The following is a 19739-nucleotide window of genomic DNA, read 5'->3' as shown; positions in this document are numbered from 1 at the left end:
CATCCTCACAGCTTTACTTCTGCCAGTACCTCGTCTCCTACCTTCCAAACTTTACAGCTCAGTTGGTAGAGCACTTGCCTGCAAATGGCAAAGGTCCCGAGTTCGAGTCTCGGTCTGGCACACAGTTTTAATCTGCCAGGAAGTTTCATATCAGTGCACACTCTGTTGCAGAGTGAAAATCTCATTCTAGTTTTTCTTCTCCTTAGTAATCACTACAGATCGCCCCTTTGAGCTCAACATGAGTAAACTAACAATATTGAGATCATTCTCACTCTCATAAATTTACACTGATCCATGCATATTTGAATTTTTTATTTTACCTTAAATGGTCTATGAAAAATCATTTCACTTCTTTGTGCAATTATTCTGTTTCTTAATGAATTATGTTTAAATGTGTTCATTCTTAATGTAAGAAGCTTATCTATCTACTTAAATACTGACTTTCATAAGAACTGTTTATTTAGTGTTTTATTCACATTTACTGAGAGTGGAGTGTAATATTTGTGTGTGATAAGTTTTGAATGAATAGCTCTTTCTGGTGCTGATATGTAAAAGATAATAAGTACTTAGGGGGAAAAGAACTTCTCAGCATGCTTACAAGCATATCTTCTTCTTGGTGGGTAGACCTAGCTATGACTGGTGTTGTAGTCGTAAATTGTCATAGCTGTGTTGGGAAAGAACCAGAACTCCAATCATTAACAGAAACCACTGAAGCTCAAATCACCACAGGTACTGAAAGCTGGCTAAAGCTGCAGATAAATTAAGCCAAATTTTTTCAAAGGACCTAACCATGTCTGAAAGGATACTGGCGGGGTACTTACTGCCGTCAGTAGTCGTTTACCCTGAAGTGAAATTAAAGTAGATAGTTTCAGTGAGTTAGTATGGTTAGAGGTTATACTTGACAGCTGGAATAAATTAGTAACTCATTCCTTTTGTTGACCCCCTCCCCTACTCAAATGTTACAGTTGTTCAATAATTCAAAGAAAACTTGAATCTGATTCCAAATATGTACCCCACTCATACAATTATAGTTGGTGGTGACTTCAGTCTACACTCAATATATTCGCAAAAATACATGTTTAAACACAGTGTTACACATAAAATGTCATCCAAAATCATCCTGGATGCTTCTCAGAAAATTATTTTGAACAGTTATTCCAGGAGCCTACTCAAAGTGGAAATGGTTGCAAAATCATACTTGACCTCTCAGCAACAAATAATCCTGGGCAAATAGGGAGTATCATGACAGATACAGCGATTAGTGACCGTAAGGTTGCTGTAGCAAGACTGAATACCGTTACATCCAAATTCATCAAAAATAAACACTATTTGAAAAATCAGATAAAAGTTCATTTCACACCTTCCTTAAGAGACACTCTCCACTCCTTCAAATCTGACTATGTAAGTGTAGACCAGATATGGTTTAAATAAAAATAAACAGTAGCGATGGCAGTCGAGGGATCTAATAAATTAGTAATAGATGGTACTGATCCCACGTGGTACACAAAACAGTTCAGAACACTGTTGCAGAAGCAATGATGACAGCACCCCCATATTCAGAAGAATGCAAAATCCCCAACATTGGTGAAGTTTTACAAAATTTTGAAATTCAGTGCAATCTTCAATGTAAGATTCTTTTAATAGTTTCCACAATGAAACTTAGTCTCAAAATCTTGCAGAAAATCCAAAGAGATTCTAGTTGTATGTAAAGTATACCAGGTGGGAAGGCATAGTCAATACCTTTACTGCATGATGGCAATGGTAATGTTATTGATAATGCGTCACTAAAGCAGAATTACTAAACATGGTTTGCCAAAATTCCTTCACTAAAGAAAATGAAATAAATATTCATAAATTCAAATCAAGAACAACTGCCAATGTAAGAACTTAGACATTGATATCCTCATTGTAGCAAAGTAGTTTAAATCACTTAATAAAGCCAAGGCCTCTGGTCCAAATTGTATACCAGTTAGATGCCTTTCAGAGTATGCTGAGACAATAGCTCCATACTTGGCTATCATAAACAACTGCTCACTTGTCGAAAGACCCACACCTAGAGACTAAAAAGTGGCAACAGTCACACTTTTACTCAAGAAAGGAAATAGGAGTATTCCACTTAATTACAGAGCCATATTACTAACACTGATTTGTATTAGGATTATGAAATGTATTCTGTGTTTGAACGTTATGAATTACCTCAAAGAAAATGATTTTTTGACAAATAGCCAACACGGATTCAGAAAATAGTGTTCTTGTGAAACACAACTAGCTGTTTATTCTCATGAAGTAATGAGTCCTATCAACAGGGGATGCCAAATTGATTCCATATTTTTAGATTCCCAAAAGGCTTTTGACACTGTTTCTCACAAGTGACTTCTAATCAATTTGCATGCCTATATGTTACCATCTGAGTTTTGTGACTGGATTCATGATTTCCTGTCAGAAAGAAAACAGTTCATACTAACTAATGGAAAATCACTTAGTGAAACAGAACTAATTTTGCCTGCAGAGAAGTGTTATAGGCCCTCTGCTGTTCCCGTTCTATGAAAATGATGTAGGAGATAATCTGAGCAACCCCCTTAGATTGTTTGCAGATGATGCTCCCATTTACCATCTTATAAATTCGTCAGATGATAAAAACAAATTAAAAAATGATTTTGACAATATTTCTGTATGGTGCAAAAAGTGGCAGTTGACTCTGAATAATGAAAAGTGTGAAGTCATCCACATGAGTACCAAAAGAAAACTGCTAAATTTCAGTTAAATAAATAACATATATTTAAAGACTGTGAATTCCATTCAGTACTTAGAGATTACAATTATAAATAACTTAAATTGTAACATTCACGTAGATAAAGTTGTGGGAAAGTGAAGCAGAAACTGTGATTTATTGGCAGAACTCTTAGAAAATGCAACAGGTCTACTAAAGAGGCTGACTACATTATGCTTGTCCATCCTCTTCTGGATTACTGCTGTTTTGTGTGGGAGCCCCATCAGATATGATTGACGGAGTATGTCACAAAAGTTCAAAGAAGGCCAGCTCATTTTGTATTATCATGAAGTAGGGGAGCGAGTAGTAGGAAAGCAATGCCATTATGAGAACAAATAATGATTTTATGACATCTGATGTCATGTTTCACATCCAGTGTCAGATTACACACTTGGGCTCCTTGGTGGCCCTCAGTCCCTCTCCCTCAGGGAGCCACTCGGAATTCATTAAGGTCACACAGGTGAACCATCAGCTCCACCTCTCCTCCCTCCCCCCCCCCCCCCCCCCCCCACCACTCCCCTGTTATCTGTGCCAATGAGGATCAAGTACCCCCTCCTCCCTCTCCCTATCATCATTTTTTATAACTGGGACAGTTGGGTGGGCAGAGTTCACTTAGGAACTGGACAGTATAAGTAAAGGTGCTATTAATTATATTTGTTAATAACAAATTATGTCATGTGAAACCTAAATGTCAATAAACATTTAACCTTTTGTCAATTGAAACACCAACAGTCAGCACACTCAGGCAGACATATAAGTATTGTAATTTTTCCATATTTTCCACAATTTTATGGTTGGTTGGTTTGTGGGATTAAAGGGACCAGACTGCCACAGTCATCGGTCCCCACAATTTTATGCATTTTACCCAATTCTGCCTTGTTGTCATCACAACATAGAGTTGTGTCACATCACAATGTTGTGTCAATGTTGCAACAACATGTTATATTGTTGAGTCACATCCCATTGATGTTATGCTCTCAACCAATCACAATACAGCTTGGGCTAGATTTATGTATCATGGTTCAGTCATCACTACAATACTAGTGCCTGTGTGACATCATAATGTATGTGTCATAAACGAACACATTGGTTAAAATAATGATGTCATGTAACAGAAATGATGTAATAGTAGATTCTATAAGAACTTCCAATTTCTAACTGAAGATACCATATGTATAAAAATACCACACCACAATAGATAAACTCCTGCCAAACCTTGTTATGTTACTAGATTGTGTGACATCATATAGCAAAATTATGATGATTCTAAACAAAGATACTGTATGTTTAGCACAGCACTACAATACAGACAGCTGGATAGGTGATCCTGCAGCCATCCTCTGCATAAAGCATGTCACCTGCATTTTTTAAATTTATTTATTTATTTACTTATCATCCTTATATCTAATCATTATAAAAATGATGTAAGATTTGTCATACATTGCCTTACATAGAAAATAGGACATGAAAAGATTTATAATTATATGTCCATAAATAAAATATTATTACATATAACATGAAATCATACGTGTAACAACGTACATAATATACTAAATTAGAATAATAGATGAATACAATTTAGTTTTAAATGAGCATTTTGGGTCATTACAATGAAGGAAATAAGCTACTGTATATTGAATGCTGGTGATTTAAGTATTCCTTGACACTATAAAAACTGTTGGTAATTAACATTTTTTAAGTTCTTTTTTGAATGTGTGGAATTTTGGTATACTTTTAATTTCCTTTGGTAGTGCACTAAATAAGATTTTTGGCTGATAAATAACACTTTTTTAATACATAGCTTTTGTGTGACTTTCTCTATGAAAGTCGTCTCTATTTCTCATTTTGTAGTTATGAACTTGACTGTTTAGCAAAGAATGTTCTTGGTGTGCCTTCATACATATAGATACGTGGTAGAGCCATGATTTGTAGTTCCTTGAAAACTTTTTTACATAATTCTCTGTGTGTCATACCTCTGATTATCCTTATTTCCCTCTTTTGAAACACAAACAAGTGTTTGGCCAAACTGATATTCCCCCAAAATATGCTACCATATCTTAGTGTGCTATGTATGAGTGCAAACTATGAACATAACACTGCTTCAACACTACAGGAATTTTTTAGTAGTCTAAGAACATAACAATACTGACTTAATTTATTGTTTAACATTTCTATGTGTTTCTCCCGCATTAAATATTCATCTAACCATAATCCTAAAAATTTAGTGTGGGGGCTTAGCTCTATCTTACACTGCCCAAGTTTTACAGTTAGGTCAGATTTTACTTTGTTTGTTATATGTCTGAAGCTCATCCAAACTGGTTTTTTTGTCATTTACAATTAATTTGTTGTCTGTAAACCACATGTTTGCTTCTTCTGTGGCTACTGTGACTCTATCTAGTAAGTCAGTTTCATTTGTAGCTTTGACAAATAGAGTGGTGTCGTCAGCAAACAATATTGCATCTGCTGTTGATAAATGGCTTGGTAAATCATTTATAAATATTAAGAACAGCAATGGCCCCAGTACAGAGTCCTGCGGCATGCCATACCTGACTCTTTGGTATGCCGATGAGTAGACTTTACCCGCATGCTGTATCTCTACCTTCTGACACCTATTAGAATGATAGGATTTGAACCAGTCATGTGCTACTCCACGAACCCCATAGCAATATAGTTTCCTGAGCAGTAAATTATGGTCAGTGACATTGAAAGCCTTAGACAGGTTCAAAAACAGGCCACAGTTTAATTCATTTTTGTCTACAGAATTTATGATCAGTTTTTAAAAGTTATAAATTGCTGTGTCAGTTGACCTATTTTTCCTAAAACCGTTTTGCCCTTTAACTAGAATTTGATTTTTATTAAGAAAATGAGACAGTCTTTCATGCATTACCCTTTCAATTACTTTTTAAAATCCAGATAACAATTATATAGGCCTGAGGTGGATGTTGGGGTCGGTTACACCAATCAACACCATTTTAACAGTAGTTCATTTTTTCACCTCTTTACACAAGCAAGGCTTATAAAGAACTGCTCATGGTGGAAGAGAGCAAAGATAATCTTAGCTTAGTGTCCAAAGATGATGCTCGGAGTCTAGAGACAAACGTATATCGATGCTGGTGTCGACCTCATCGGCACCACAGGCCGGTAATTGATAACATCAGACTACTCACCCTTCTTGTAAATAGGCTTGACAATCGATTTCTTTAGTTTTTCTGGGAAGACTCCTGTGCTAAATGACATGTTAATAATGTCAGCAAGCAGGGAATCTATGTATCTTGCACTGTTCTTTATTGCTTTGTCTGGAATCCCATCACAGTCACATGTTATTTTAATTTTTAACTGATTTAAGGAATTTTGTACCTCAAATGCAGTAACACAGTATAGAAACATGGTTTTATCATTCATTGGTAGTTGTGCTCTGGAGTTGAAATCACATCTACCTTAAATTAGTTTTGTTGCGATATTTGTGTAATGTGTGTTGAATGTGTTGGCTATCTGTAGTGGGTCCCCAGCTGTTTTTCCTTCGCTTTTAATGATAAGAATGCTGTTTTTACTTTTTTGTTTACCTATGCTCCTATTTATTACCTCCAAGGTTGATTTTATTTTGTTAGTACCTTTCCTGATATGTGAGTCATTATTTAGTTTCTTAGCCGCTATTATAACTTTTTTATATACTTTCCTGTAAATTTTCACATATGGTTTTAAGGCAACAGTATTTTTTGCAGATTTGCTTAACTTTCGCAGAGTGTCTGCAGATTTTTTAATTCCCTGTGTTACCCATGTCTTTGTTTTGGTTTTAATTTTGACTCATTTAATAGGAAATGCAATATCGTAACAATAATTTGCTAGGAATGACTCAAATTTTTTATCTACATCACAGGTTGATTCTGTGTCCCAAGTTATATTTTTTAACATGTGATTAAAAACCTTTGTGCCGTCTTCATTTACAAATTGTTTCTCTCTGTATTTTTCATATACCACTGGATCCTTAATAGATATATTATATAATGTTAACGTGACTGCCTTATGATCAGAGAACCCCGTCTCTATTACTTCTGTGATATGCTCACGTTTATTCTTATTGACAAATACTTGATAAACCAGTGGACATCAAACGACGAGTTGTTGTACTTGGTGATAGCCACGCCAAGAAAACTGCCGAAAAAATAAATGAGTACAGTACGTTATTCACGGCAACAGGTATGACGAAACCCAGTACACCTTTGACTGAGATAATTAAGAGCAGCAACTCACTTAATGAGCTATCTAAGAATGATGCCATCATAATCATGGGTGGAAGTAATGATGTATACAGAAATGAGAGTAAACATGCGACCCAGTGTTTAAAAACTACATTACTTGATCTGAAAGTTCCGAACATCATTGTTACTAGTTTGCCTCACATATACGACCTGCAAGACAATTCCATCGTAAATCTGGAGCTTGCAAAAGTAAACAGACAATTCTACAAAATATGCAAGTCCCAACAAAATGTAACATTTCTTGATCTTCCAGATGCAAGAGATTTGTTTACGAAACATGGACTACATTATAATAACGCTGGCAAGTCATACATTGGCAAAATGCTAGCAAAATTAATACAAAAAGATGACGACGTTGCAAGAAAACCAATTGCTGTGCAACCAGTTTTGACCAAGGAAATGGATAAATGAGAAAACGATTTCAAAATCGCAGCCACAGCGCCAGCTCAAACAGGAACATCACGTCCAGAAGATGAGACGGTGCCAGAACCAGCCTCAGAACATACAGCAAAGACTGAAATTATCGTCAAGAAAACTGTACCTACTCATCATCCAGATGCTCAATCCAGAACAAGCAGTCAACACTCAGGTGGACGTTCCGTTACTTTATAATCAAATTAGTTTTAAAGACCCTCTACCTAATAATATATGCAGTAGTAATTTCGTTATGCACTTGAACATAAGAGGTCTGTCTGAAGGAATGATCAGGAAGCTTTATGATATAGAAATTTTGTTAGAAAGTGTGAAACAATCTGTGAAAGTAATATGCCTTAATGAACATTGGCTAAAATCTGAAAATATCAGTCTCCTAAATAAACTTACACGTTATAAACTAGCCACCAGCTTTTGTAGGACCAATGGGTATGGAGGCTCTTGCATATTAGTTCATTCCACGGTAGACTATGATATCAGACAGAATTTTAGCCATCTGAATGAAGAAGGCACATTTGAAAGTTGTTGTATAGAACTTAAAGAGTATAACACACTAATTGTCAGCATATATCGCACCCCTGGGTACCATATAAGCTCTGTATTTTTAGATAAGTTTGATACATTGCTACATAAATTAAAATGTAAGAAACTGTACAAGAAAGTGGTTATATGTGCTGATTTCAACATAGATGTAAGGACTGATGACAAATTTTCTTCACACTTAAAGAACCTGGTAGCCACAAATGGGCTAAATCTCAATTTCGATCAGTATACAAGAATTACAGCAAGCTCTGCAACATGTATTGGCAATATTGTAAGTAGTTATAATTATTATGTAAAAGAAAAGTTTCTTCTAGATTTAGGAGTATCAGACCATAAAGCACTATTTGTATCACTACTGAAGCAAAATTCAGTCTGCACAACAAAAAGATGTAGGAATTTCAGTCAAGAAAATGTGGAAGTCTTTTGCAAAAAACTAAGCCAAACCAAGTGGACAGTCAGCAAACACACTTCCACAAGTGACAATTACAATAACTTTTTAACTGAATTTTTGGGTATATTCAATGAATGCTTCCCTTTTGTAACAGTGAGGACCAGGTCCCAAAAAAGTAGATCCTGGGTAAAAAAATGAATTAGAGTGTCTAGTGCTACTAACAAGGGGAGGCCGCCAATTGTGAAATTCAGATTCGATTCATACTGCGCATAATAGAAGCTCATGGCCAGAGGTGTAATGTGGCAAAGCACCAAGATGCACTTCTCAGCCGTTGTCGAGAAAATCGAGTTAGAAGAAACCGTTGCGGTGAAATACTCTCTACGATTAATAATTTTTTATAGCATCGTGGCGCAGCGGTAAGTGCTCGGGTTCGTAATCTAAAGGTCGCCGGATCGAATCTCGTGCCACGCAACTTTTTTTTATTAAATGTTTTTTTTGTAATTCAAATATATATATATATATATATATATATATATATATATATATATATATATATATATATATATATATATATATATATATATATATATATTCCCGGCAATCAGTTGCAACAATTATGCATATGATAAGTTGTTGAAAGTCGTTTGTCGTGGAAAAATAAAACTTGAAATAAAACACAATATCACAAATAGTATTCAAGTGGATACAATTTATTGATAAGTTCAGTATACACTCGCACATAATTAACAATTAGTGACCAGAAGTAGCTGGAGTATTGCACGAACCAGAGTGATAGTTATCACAGAAACATGGAGAGCAGAAAACAGCACGACATCGAGCACTTCTGATAAACGATGCGTTTTTACAAGAACAATTGTTTTTTAAATATCTGTTGGGAAACACACCTGACTGACATTCTGAAAAAATTATTCTATCGTTCGTCAGGTTTGATGCATACCACGCGTATCGTATCGTATTGGCAAAAATCGGAGAAGAGAATTGATGGTGGACTGTGTGTGTGTGTGTGTGTGTGTGTGTGTGTGTGTGTGTACATTTGAATTACAAAAAACAAAATAAAAAAATTTGCATGGCGCGAGATTCGATCCGGTGACCTGCGGATTATGAACCTGAGCGCTTACCCCTGCGCCACAACGCTGCAGATAATTATTAATCGTAGAGAGTATTTCACCGCAGCGGTTTCTTTTAACTGTCGATTTTCTCGACAACGGCTGAGAAGTGCATCTTGGTGCTTTGCCGCATTACACCCCTGGCCATGAGCTTTTATTATGCGCAGTATGAATCGAATCTGAATTTCACAATTGGCGGCCTCCCCTTGTAAGAGGAAACTGCGTATGGAGGCAAAAGTAAATCGAAGCCCTCAATTTCTTAAGTATGTAAGCACATACAAAAAAACATTTGACAAAATAGTTAAACTAGCAAAACGTACTGCAAATAACGACTTCATTTCAAATGCAAAAAACAAATCAAAAGCTGTTTGGTCTGTTATAAGAAGTGAGGTTGGCAGTGAGGCAGAGAGAAAATGCCCTTCTAAAATAGTGATAAATGGTATAGCTGTTACAGAACCCAGTGCCATTTGTGAATCATTCAATGACTTTTTCACAAACTGTAACAAATTTGGTGACTGTTCACCACCAAATACAAAGCCCAATATGACAGATAGCAATTGCACATGTTTTAAGTTTTCTCATGTTTCCATCTCAGATGTCATCAAAATCATAATGTCCCTAAAAAATTCAAAATCTGCGGAGTGGGATGAGGTCCCCACTGAAATAATAAAAATAGTCCGTCACAGTATTGCATATCCACTCTCTTTCATAATCAACCAATCATTTGATGAGGGATGTTTCCCAGATTGATTAAAATATGCAGAAGTTCGGCCCATACATAAAAAAGGCAAACAAGATGAATTGGGCAACTATAGGCCAATCTCACTGTCACCAATTTTCTCAAAAATATTTGAAAGAGCTGCATGTGATCAGATTGAAAATCACAATTCATCTAACAGCATTATCTTAGGCAATCAATATGGTTTCAGAAAAGGCCGCAGCACAATCCATGCAATAAATAAATTAGTCACAAAAGTCAGCAGATGTCTTGATGATAGAATGTGTATGTCAGGCATCTTTTGTGACCTGTCCAAAGCCTTCGACACAGTAAATCATGACCTGCTTCTCCAAAAATTGGCACGCTATGGTTTTTAAGGCAAATCTCTTAGCTGGATATCATCATACTTGGCAAACAGAAAACAAAGAGTACTTATTAACATCAACAGCAAGAAATTTCTCTCTGGCTGGAAAAACACTCAATTAGGTGTTCCACAAGGCTCAATATTAGGGCCACTGCTTTTTCTATATTATATTAATGATATGCCATGTCAGGTCCAGTCTGATACTATCCTCTATGCAGATGACTCAACAGCTGTAGTGTGTTGTAAAAATGAGGTAGACCTAATTCGTCATATTGAACAAACACTTGGGGAAGTGGAGGCATAGGTCAAAAACAATAACTTGACATTAAATTTTACAAAAACAGAAATTGTTCATTTTACCACAAAACAATCTGCACAGTCTATAAATGAAATAAGGTATATGGACAAAAAATTAGAGACTGCAGACTGTGTCAAATTCCTTGGCGTGTTAGTCAATAAAAACCTGTTATGGAGTTATGTGGACAACATACTGGGTCGACTAAATAGCCTTGTATATATTATGAGTATCTTGTATAGTATTACTGATTTAGCTGTAAGAAAAACTGTATATAATGCATATTTTGTTTCAGTCATTAGGTATAGTATAATTTTCTGGGGGTCTGAAAAAACAAATTTACTTAGAGCTTTTAGACTACAAAAAAGAATCATCCGAACAATGGTGGGAGCAAAACCAAAGCAACACCGCAAACCTTTATTTGTAAAACTGGATCTAATGAGCATTCCAAGCATATACATCTATGAAACTCTCACTTTCACGAAAAGAAACCCACAACTTTTTGAGGGCAACTTCTTCTTGCATCAATATGATACTAGACGTAGAACAAGCTACATGTTATCTACCCACCGTTTAAAATCATATGAAAAAACTCCATACTATATGGGCATCAAATTTGTAAATAAAATATGGAAAGATATGGATGACCCAAATGTAAAAGGCACCAAAAGAGACCTGGAAAAATATCTGAAAGATAAATGTTACTATAGTGTAGAAGATTTCATGAATGGTAACAATGCATTATAATTGTAATTAAAATACCTCTTTGAAGATGTTACACCATGTATATTATTAGTTTATTGTCTATTTTTAGTATTGTTATATATAGTGTAAAAACTGATAAGTCACCTATGTCACAATCTTTGATTGTATAAGGCATGTTATGTGATAATAAAAATTGAATTGAATTGAATTGAATTGAATTGAATCAATTATTGATTCAGACCCATTTAAACAGCTAGTGTCTTCTGTTACTGTTGCTGTCATATTATAAGATAAGAACAGATTGGTCAGTTTTAAAATTAACATTAAAATCTCCAAGGACAATTGTATTTGTTAATTGCTGTTTGAGTTGATTTAACAACATTTCAAGGTTGTGGAGAAAAGAGTAAAATTCCCTGATGGTGATCTATATATGCACACAATAAACATTTTCAGTTTTTTTAACTCACATACACAGTAGTTAAAGTCTTTTTCTATGCATTTTACATTTGCATCAAGACCTGTCCTAACATATATGCACATACCACCACCCTTACTATTAACTCTACGAAACATACTTATCATCTTAAATTCACAAATAACAGCAGTACATGACTGTGTCTCTTTCAGCCAATGCTTGTTTACACACAAGACTGCAGTTTCTATTAAATAGTCTATTTCACCTAGCTTGCTGCCTAAACCCTGTACATTCTGATAGAAAACCGTTAACTTATTTTTGTTTTTTGATTTTGGTGCACCATTTACCTTACTATTTGTGTGATGCTGCTTGCCAATAAAAAATCCTGGAGATGTTTTGGTGGAGCTGTTTTTCTTCTGAGTCAAAGTTTAATGTTGCCTTCAGATATTTCTTCAGCTGGTGGTTGTGTGGATGGTGTTTCATCTTCTAATGATGTTTATTCTTGCAATGAGTTTTGTCAATCTGTAGTAGATTCTGCCGCTGGTGTGAGAGAGGTACCCTGTTCTGTGAACTTTGTTAGCATTGATAAAGGAGCTGAAACTACATCTGTTAAATCTTGACTGTTGACTGGATATACTGTACTAGTAGTGGATTTTGCTGCTGCTGTAGATTTTGCTGGCATTAGTGGAGGAGCTGGAACAACATCAACTATATCTTTTTGCCTGGTTACTGCTTCCAGCATCCAGCTAATTTCTTGGCACAGGAACTTCTTGCCCATTTTATTAAAATGCATGATAGCTCACACTCAAACTCTGATGTGTGGGGTGTATAGCCTAGGAATGGCCGACAGATGACACATGATATTAGATGTAATTACCTCTGGTATGGTGGCTGAAGCAAAAGGCATAACTTCTGTACCAGTTCTGGCCAAGGTATCTCCCACCCATGGTAATAACAGCAAACAGATCTCAACACATTGGAGGAAATATCAAAAACTGTTACAAATACACATCAAGATTGCTAAGAGAGCTCCATGTATCAGCCCAACACAAAGCCAGACCAACTGCATGGTGGAGAAATTTGCATTGTTTAAACAATATGAATATGTTCTCATCTCTGACACAACTGGCCTGATGGCTGTCACAAATGGCACTCTGTGTTTCAAGGAGGAAGCTTCCCACTACAGTCTGTCATAAATCAGCTACACCACTGCAGATAATCACTGTTAACAGTTTAAGTGCTAAGCATGCCCCTGCCATCCACCCTTTCTCTCTGGACCAATCAGAAACAAGCTTCACCTCATCCCCCAACCATCATGCTTTTAAAACTTTTGCTTGTATGTAGATGACTCCATTTCCAGCCAGGCAGCACTCACAGATGGAATGAAGACAAATAATTTTAATCATGGTATCCAAACAAAATCAACCCTGCAATATTACTAGCTTGTGGTGATGCTATAAGGTTTGCAATTACAATCCTGCAGGAATAATGACTGTTGATGAGATCTACCAGATCTCTCAGGCAGAATAAAAATACATCTAACTCTCACACTATCAGTGATGCAACATCTCATAAATAGATGCGGAAATAATCTGAATTAAGTATGTCTTCACCACACACAAATGAGACTGAGCAATGGCCACAGGACAGCAAAATAATCTCTTCCTGCATACAAAGTCAACAGATCACAGAGGCCACAGTGCCCCTCCCACAATTTGATAAAAAAAGATGTGAGTTAGAGGAGTGTGGGGTCCACACATTGTCTGCTAATAAACAAATTTTCTAAAGACTCTGTTGCAATGAACCAAATTGTGACCATCACACAGAGCCAGTCTTAGCTGGTGCAGGTTCATGTGCAAAACTTCTCCATGGGACTCTTCCACATCTGTCATTTACTCCTCCCACTCCTCACACTCTCCTGGCCACTCTTCCAATACAAATAGTACACCTCTGCCTTGTTTAAAAAAGATTGTTAAGTTTTGTCATTGACTTACTACCAATACATTAAAAGACTACTACTACAGCAGACCTGCTGTTGTGATAGGAAAATAATTAATGGGAGAAGGATTCCTAATAGATATGATAATTAAAAAAATCTTAATAATAAAAACTAACTTACCGATGGGAATCCTTAAAATTAAATGAAATTAAAGTTCAAATAACATTCACAGAAATTGTTTAGGATACACTCCTAAATGTATTCATTGCTTTACTGTTCTCTACATTCACATGAAGTTAAATGAATTGTATGTTATCTACTCTAAGCCTTTTTTGCTTTTTGCACTTTACACAAAAAATCTTTTTGAGCAAATTCATTAACAATACTATCAAAATTCATTTTTGAAACCAAGTCATGTTCCCTGACAAAATAGCAAGAGAAGACAGGCATTCTTGCAAGATGCTGTTCCTGAAATTATTCTTGATCAGCTTCAAATATGAAAAGCTCCTTCTCTTGCAACACAAATGCTGGAATATGCATTTGCAGTTTCATTTCAGTATTTCCATGTTAACAATAGAGTTTTCACATCCTTGGTCAACATTTCCCTGAACACTTTGATTTCTGTCGAAACATCTGATGCAGCAATGTCTTTTGAACATTCACCATTTATGTTTACACTTAGCTCTTTCTCAAGTTTTTTTATATAGCATTTTCAGTTCTTCATCCTGTATATTTCTTAAATTATCTGCAGAAAAGAGAAAGGTGAATGCTTTGGATTGCTTAGCCAGTTGTCCAAATCATTCTTTCAAACTTTTTAATGTTGCTTCAGTGACAGAGTAGAAAAATTCAATTTTGTATTTCTCCTCTGGAAGTGGTGCCCTGCAACCCAAGTTGTTCTTGAAATTTTTGTTCAGTCTATAAATTTTCAGCTACCTCTTCTGCAGTTATCTGCACACTAACAAAATGTCCTTCATGTAAATTCTTAATATACTTCACTAAATTTTCAAGGGATTCAGTTACTACTTTCACATCCACATTTTTGGCCAGAAGTGCCTTACTTGATGTATTAATGGCAAAGAGATTATACCATATGACAATGTCTACAGTAAACTCAAAGTTTTCTAATTTTTTAACAGCAAGCGCGTGCGCTACGCTCTTTGTTTCAGATTAATCAGCACTATTGCTCACCTTTAGAAGGTCATCTCTTACTTCTCTTTTCTGGTACCTTATAGCTTTGACACTCTACACCTGACTTTCCCATTGAGTATCAGAAAGCTTCTTCACTGTTAAAGTTGTTATCTTGTTGAATAATGTTTCTCACCTCTGAATGGGTGCACCAAAAACAATGTATATTCTTTGCGTTACACAAAGAATGGTGACTGATTTTGCTATAGATTTTGCCACATCCAGTAACACAAGATTAAGACTATGGCAAGCTTATGGCATCTCAAATGCTCTTAAATTAAACTTTAGGATTTGGGCTTGAAAACCACTTGGATGACCTTTCATACTTATGCCATTATCGTAACTGTGACCTGTGCAATCATGAATATCAAGACCTAGTTGATTTAGTTTTGACAGAAGTGTTTCACTCAAAGTTTCTCGTGTTGCTGAGGTGACACTTAGAAAATTGAGAAACTGTCTTTCTACAGTCATTTACAATCCTAGCAATCAATGTCATTTATTCATTGTGGTTTGTATCAGGAGTGCAATCAAGTATAACTGAAATATATATACTTCCTTATACAAAATTAACAATTCTGTCTTTTAATTTGTTAGTAAGCAAATTAATGAATTAATTTTGAATGTTTTTTCCAAGATTATGGTCAAAGTAAGGGGGGGGGGGGCAAGTGGGACTTTAGGGCAAGTGTGTCTCCTACCCAAAAAAGATTTTTACATGGCAATGTTGGCAGTTTTGTGAACCTTCCACTACCTTGAAGCAGTGGCAACACTGCAAACTGGTGCACAGGAAAACAATTAAACTCTGACTTGCATAGTAACAATGGGCAGTTGACAGCAAGCTTCATGCTGTGACTATGAGTGCATCACACTACAGCTGTACTTATGTGGATTCCTGCTGTGGATACATGTGCTAGGTAAATATAAATCATTATTACATTATAAATATACCTAATTTTAAGATATCTACGTATGATTTTTGTTTGCTAAGGAGGTTGCTCTTGTCTCTCAGATTATACATTACGGGGCAAGAGCATTTACAAGGAGTGAGGCAAGAGTATGAGAGTAATGCACTTGGCCCACGATTGCTCAGTGTTTAATATTTTTACTTAAAACTTCATTAAATAAAATATTTGTCCTTGAAAAACCTTATTATTTCAGGTGCCTCAATATGGTCCACAATTACGTCAGAAAAAGCAATGGAACTAAATCTTACTCTCAAGAAACATTACAAAACATTACCGCCAAGATAAAAGCTGGAACTCTGACAATAAAAACAGCAAGTAGAATGACCAACATTACTTTGACAACTCTCAAAGATCACTTGAAAGGGAGAAGAGCTCCACTTTTTGTCGAATACCTAATACCTGACATATCTTCTGAAATTAAAACAAGTATTGCCAATAAACTTTGTACAATGGAAAAATAGGACTTCAGGTTCTCACACAGTGAGGTGCTACACCTTGTGGGAGAATTTGCTCTGAAGACTGGAATAAAAACTCAATTTAAACAGAGCCGATAAATGTCAGAAAGCACCAACATTTTTCTATTAAGAAGTGTAAAAAGTATTGGATCCTTTCATAACTCATGATTATTTTACCCTTCTTGAATCTACTATTACCAACTTAGAACTTCTTGGTAAACCAGACCAGTTATTCAGTTTAAATGGGTCTAGCTCTTGCTCAGCCTCTTCAAAAACAAAGGTAGTAGGAAGAATTGGCAAACCATCTACAAGAGCAATAAGTGGACCAGGACTAGAAAATACAACTCTATTAATGGGTTGCAGTGCTTCTGGGAAAAAGCTTCCCTTTTTAATTGTCTTCAAGGGTAAGAGTATATGGAGCAAACAGATTGTAGCAGAGGGAACTGGTTATCCAAGTACAACATATGTTGCCACCAAAAATGGGTGGATGGAGAATGATGTTTTCACCAACTATCTAAAAAAACCTTCATACCAAATGTAGGGGATAAAAGACCAGTTATTCTAATTTACAATGGTCATTCCTCCCATATCACCATAAAGATGGCTCAGTTAAGCAATTCAAGAGCAGATGATGATTTTAAAGCTACCTTGACACACAGCTCATCTGTTACAGCCCCTTGACATATCTGTGTTTCGGTCTCTTAAAAATGCTTGGGATGCCAAATTAGTCAAATGGCAGAGAGAGCACACAGGAATGAAAATTCCTAAGAAGATGTTTTCCGAATTAATTGGACAGGTGTGGTTAGAAAGCAGTGCAGATATAATCAAAAGTGGCTTCAGATAAGCTAGCATAATGTCTTTCAACAGTAAAGTAATTCCCGAGGAACGTTATAACCCAGCTTCCTTGCAAACATGGAGAAAAGTATCAGAGGTTTAATCCATAGATCACACAATTGAGGGGAAGGTAAATTTGGAGTCAGAGGCTTTGAAGTCTTGTAAGCAGCTACCATTGGCGCTTATAAGGTACCTGTAAATGCAGAAGCTGAAATCTGCAACCCAAATCCATCTACAAGTAAAGCAGCAGTACAAATTTCATTTGAATCCATTATTTTGAAAAAAATGTTAAAAAAAAACCAACTGAACTTCAGACCATTAAAAGTTCAAAGAGGGTTTGTGTTGGAGCAGAAATTATTACCAGCAAAGAGGTATCCAGTGTCTTAAAGAAAAGGATGAAAAGAAACCAGGAAAAAAGGAAACATGTCAAGCTGAATTCAGTTCAACATCTGATGAAGATGAAGATGATGTCAATTATGAAGATGAAGAAGACATTGCCTGCAATATTTTAGAGGCATTTGAAAATGAAGAAGACATTATTGGTCATCTTCCTAAGCAAGTGAAAGATGTGGATGTGAATGACGGTGTTGGTGAAATTTTGCAGGAAGAAAACAAAAAAGAAATTTATAGGTCAGGTCTCTGATATTTCTAATGACAAAATTTCTGTGAAGTTCACCAGAAAGAGGTCATTCCTGAAAAAGAAATCAGTATTTATATTCTCACCTGTTAAAGGTTTGTCTGTTCTTCTCAAAAGTGGCATTGTATCTGTTTTACCCATCCCAAACATAGGTCATAGAGGTGAAACGAGTTTTAATGTGTCTTTCAGTAATTACAATATCCAATAAGAATAAGTCCATGTATTTATTTCTACATTTTTATTAACTCATCTTGTCGTTTTGAAACGTTGCTTGAGATAAATAAAGAGTCTTATAAAACATGCATTGGCTGTTTGTTAACAAAAACATACACCCGACCTGCATTGTCCATGACATTCGTGTCAAATCAAAATCAAAGATCAAAGAAAGGTTGCAGTAAGATGCTCTTGCCCTCTCATGTCTCACATGGATATTGTATGCCAACTACCATGCGAAGTTGCACTTGCCTTTCTATGGGGGACAAGTACGTTTTGAGTGACAACCATCTTTTAAAAAAATGCAGAAAATTTTATCATCCAATCATGTCACCTGTATCCATAAAATCTAATTCAACATATTTCAAAGGGCATGAAAAAACTATTACAGTCTTCCAAATTGCTAAATTAAACAGTTATAAATGTACTTAAAGCTCTACATATTCATTTTGGGGGTGCACTTGCTGCACGTTACCTTCTGAATTTCTTGAATATTTACCTGCCTTAAATGTTCCTGTAAAACAGGGTCAAATTCTACTATAATTTCAGTCAAACCAAGAAAATTACCATTTTTATCTTGATAGAGCTTTTCACTGATTCTTCTTAAGGCCATATTAAGCTGAGCCAGGTGCCTGACAGAGAGTGTAATTTTTTTTAGTACCTGATGCCAATGTTTCTTCTCTTTTTCTAGTAGTTCAAGGTCAATTCAATCAATACCACTTTTTTTCAACCTTACCTCACATTCTGTTCATTCTTTTGTCCACTCTATGTGGTTAAATGATTGTTCTTACTCTTCAGTCTCATTTCCTAAATGAAACCAATCACAGAGTCTGTCACTTGACAGCTTGTTTGAGGGAGATCCAAAAAGTTTGCAACAAAAAAAAAAAAAAAAAAAAAAAAAAAAAAACATTTTGAATAGACAAGCCATTTTCAACCTCTTTTTTCTCCATTGGGTAAAGTTCGTACACATAAGTGAGTTGAAAATTTTCTTCGGTTCTCATTTAAAGGATAATCAAAATTTACAATTTTAATAGGGTCTTTCTGTACATTTTCATCTATCATGAAGGAAGTAACATATTAGACCAAGTTCTTGGGTCCAGATTTGTGGTTATTTCATGATCACTACTAGTGGGCCTACCTGAATGTCAAAACTTCATTTTCGTTTTTATCTAAAGTACCACATGGTGAGAGGCTACTGTCAATACCATCACCATTTAAGCATACATCAGTTTTATTCTTGATTTGAGAAGATGTTGGTCAAAGAAACTTTCCAAAGACGCCTTTTTGTGAGTTCAAAAACAGTTCATAATGTAGATTTTTCTTGTTCTTTTGAGCAGCTGAGTTGTATTTCCTAAATCTGTGCCTCTCATCAGACATTTCCCTGTTGGAACTAAACCTCACAGCATAGGGCAAAGACTATATCTTAACACAGAATGCACACACAACACATGAAATTATATGAACTGGAAATGTACATTTCAACTCACAACAATGA

Source organism: Schistocerca serialis, chromosome 3, assembly GCF_023864345.2.
Source record: "Schistocerca serialis cubense isolate TAMUIC-IGC-003099 chromosome 3, iqSchSeri2.2, whole genome shotgun sequence".
Lineage (NCBI taxonomy): Eukaryota > Metazoa > Arthropoda > Insecta > Orthoptera > Acrididae > Schistocerca > Schistocerca serialis.
Note: the sequence above shows the minus strand (reverse complement) of the source record.